This window comes from Mixophyes fleayi, chromosome 9 (genome assembly GCF_038048845.1).
Source record: "Mixophyes fleayi isolate aMixFle1 chromosome 9, aMixFle1.hap1, whole genome shotgun sequence".
Classification (NCBI taxonomy): Eukaryota; Metazoa; Chordata; class Amphibia; order Anura; family Limnodynastidae; genus Mixophyes; species Mixophyes fleayi.
The window spans coordinates 43,486,568-43,490,476 of NC_134410.1; positions in this window are offsets into that span (position 1 = coordinate 43,486,568).

Here is a 3,909-nt window from a genome sequence, read left to right on the forward strand (position 1 = left end):
GCAGCGCTGTACAGAGAACTCACTCACATCTGTCCCTGCCCCATTGGAGCTTACAGTCTAAATTCCCTAACACACACACAGACAGATACACAGACTAGGGTCAATTTGTCAGCAGCCAATTAACTTACCTCATGAAGTAATGTGGCTGGTCCTGGAGGAGGGGCCAGCCACCAGAAAACATACAGTGCCCATGGGAAGGGTGGAAGCTGCAACTGCCTGCTCCACATGTCTCCCCACACACACCAGGCTCTTCCATCTATATCAGCATTGTCCACCAGCACCGAAGATCAGAGATGAAAACTGCCTCTGATTCACAGAATTTCTGTGAATGACAAGCAGTTCGTGGATGGGATCATTGGAGACGGGGGACCTCCCAGTTAGTCTGGCCCCACACAACAGTAACCCCCTTTACCCCTATGATGGCAGCACTGGTAAAAAGTGGTTACTCCCAATGCCTGCCATACTCTCCACAAAGACAACACCATTGCCAGCCATATATTGCACAGTGCTGCCCCTATTACCAGTCATACAGAAAGGGCATGTTTTGCTTGAAGGAACAGCATGATAGAGCAGCATGCATCTTTGTTCAAATGCCACTCCTGGGGTATAGAAATATCCATGTTGTGGGTAGTGTCTGCCTCTGGGAAAACAGGGCATTTCGTAGCCTATTTTGTTTCCATATAATAATGGTAATAGAATAAATATGTTTTAACATAGTAAATTTCAAAGAAAAGAAAAATGTTTATTAAAATGTGAGAATTTTATTGGGCAAATAAGTATTTTTAGAACCCAGACATTTGGAGAGAAAAAAAATCATGTCTGTTGTTCCAAAAGTGAACAGCAGATTGTGATACTGATACTTTCAATTGTTCCTCTTTTGCCTGAATCTTAGATACAGCCTAGAATGCTAGTTTTAGGTTGAACTTGCCCATGTCCTGTAAATGTATGATATGCATTTATGAACCTTGTAATTTGGTAGGTTTGTTTTATGAAATGTAAAGATAATGTTCTTAATTCTGGCCAATGACATTGCTGTGTAGGTATCTGGGGTTAAGTATACTGGTGTAGTAAGAGGGTCTAAGTTGGTGCTAAGTTTGACGCATGTTGGGCCTAAATTATGCTAAAAATGTCCACCTCTAAAAATAGTGCATTTTTAAGATCCGTCCAACTCTACATATGTAGCATATACACAAGGTTTACGTTACATATGCATACACACAACCATGTCATAAGTACAAGAAAAATTTCTTAACAACTGTTTCAATAGCAAAAAAATTATAATTTGCTATTAGGCTTAGTAATACAACAGATAGAATATCTCTTCTCGTAAACAAAGTACCAAAAATGATTTATAAAATGCCCCCACAAAATCCTTTAAAATATACGTGACCAATAAAGAAAACATGTAGAAGGCTTCAGAGCTGAATTCACAATCATCCAATCAGAAGTGCTAGCTAGTGCTGACAACTATCATCCTCACCATTGTGTATTTGCATCTGCCCTGTAACAGGTGCATAAGTTACGGCTCATGACAGGTGTATATGTGTCTCTGTTCTGGTCTTCCACAGCCACATACGCCCGCACTGTACTACGTTAGACCGTCCCTTCCTTTACCAGTGAAGCCTTTACAGCCATAAAGAGGGTGGTGGAAACAAGGGCAACAAGCAGAAGGAGCAGAATAGAGAGAAAAAAATCAGACAAGAAACAAGGGAGACATGTAAGCGACAATCATCATATAAGACAATGGGATAGACAAGGGGGCAGATAAAATCAATTAAAAACAATTTAAAAGGTGGAAGACTTCGGTAGCAGAGATAAAACCACACTGGAAAAGGCAGCATGCAAGAAATGGCTAAGGATCAGGAAGGTAAGTTTGTGTTGTGCAAATTATAGTGGGTGACAGAATTGGGTGCCTTAGTAAGGCACTGGGGCCATAAGATCTCTAACTCTACCACTGGCTATACCACCGGCTTGTGTGCCTTGTTTCTAAATTGTTTGCAAGACATTGAGTAAGGCAGCATGTTTCTATGTTCTCCCTGTCTCCACATGCATTTCCTCCGGGTCATCCTGTTTTCTCTCACAGCCCGAAACATGCCAGTAAGTTAATTGGCTGGTAGGTAAACAGGCCTTGTATTTGTGGGTGAGTGTGGTAGACAAATTAGATTGTAAGTTCCAGTGGGCCAGTGAATGAACAGACATGAATAATAACCTTTGGATCAATGGTCTATACATTTAACATATTTTAGAAAGAGGGAACCAAAATTCCTTAAAAGCTGTCTGCTCCAGCTATGCAAAACAAAATGATTTAATATATGTATGCTTGACAGCAATAATATTCATAATAAATCAACAACCCCTGCTGTATCTTATTATCTTAATGAATCTCAATTTGTGTTTTATTTCTCAGATAGGAAGACCTACTTTGCAAGATTATTACAGTTATCTGTTTATGTAATTAAAACAAATGTAATAATAAGGATGTTTATTAATGCAGAAAATAAATGATATTTTTTCATGCCAGTGCAATGGATATTTTATATCTGTAGTGCAGCAGGGAATTAGATATTCCTGAACCAGGAAGAAGCCTGCAGATTTCAGTAACTAAGCATACAGATACTCATGATTGGGTACTGCGGGGTAAGTGCTGATTACATTAAAATGTTTCCCACTATCTGTGGGATCAATGTGTTAAATACTATAGCTGCTATTTAAATGATTGTACCCTTAGAATATTGAAGTTGATTATGCATTCACTTTGCAAATATTTAACATACTAGAGAGGCTGGCTCCATCTGGTGCTTGAATCAGCCATTTATACAAAGCAACACTGAAGAAATGTATGTTTTATTATTCAATACTATAAATATGAGTTTAATGTATAACTTTCTCCTTACTGTAAACTAGCATTTTATTAATGTTAAAATAAAATTCTGTTTTATATTATAACTAGAATTTCTATGTTTTATAGATGTTTTGTCAGTGTGGTAATTTTATATACTTTTTATTATTATTATTATTATTATTATTATTATTATTATTATAGATTTTTAAGGCACCACAGTGCTTGGCAGCGCCTGAATTTCTACCTGAAATTTTGTATTTTGTATTTTAGATGGAGTCAAAGAGGTTTGAGATAATGTTTGAACACTTTATGCTACTGGACTGATCTCTTAGTGTAGTCTCATACGTCTCCACTATGATAATATGTAGCCCACTTGTGTGCCCTAAGGCCAATTAGTGAACCCCTGAAAACTACTATATTGCCCATGAATTATTTGACATAAATTGCAAATTTTCTTATATCAAAACATACATTCTGATGAACCGTAGCTTATAAATTACTGTTCGTATATAAAGCCATTACTCTTTTAAAATGATATAAATCAATAACACACATATAACAGACAACAACTAAGAGCAGTTTTTAGGGATATTTGGACATTTTCACATGTGGTCATTTACAAAGCAGCAAAAACGTGGACCTGTGGTGCAAATACCGTTTTGGGATATTATGTTCCTGTTTTCCTGGAAATGTTCTCATTGATGTGGGGAACTGCATGGCTTAATTGGTCGAGGTGGTGGTGTCTATGGGGATACAACATTCTCAATATTCGTATGGAAGGCGTTGGATGGATCACAATGTTCCTTGTTGAGTTTGGAATAGGCACACTGATGCACTTTGTATTTCACCCACATGCAAATATATATATTTGGGGAGATCTACAGAAATTCAATTGTACAACCTTTTTCTATGTTGATTAAAATTGTCATGAATCACCAGAAAATGGGAATTCTTTCTCCAAACTCTCTATTCCACGAAGAAGGGACTTTTAGCAAATTCCACCCATTTAAAAAAAAAACAAATGCAGGTTAATTTATGTGGCAATTGACATGGGCCAGTGAAAACAA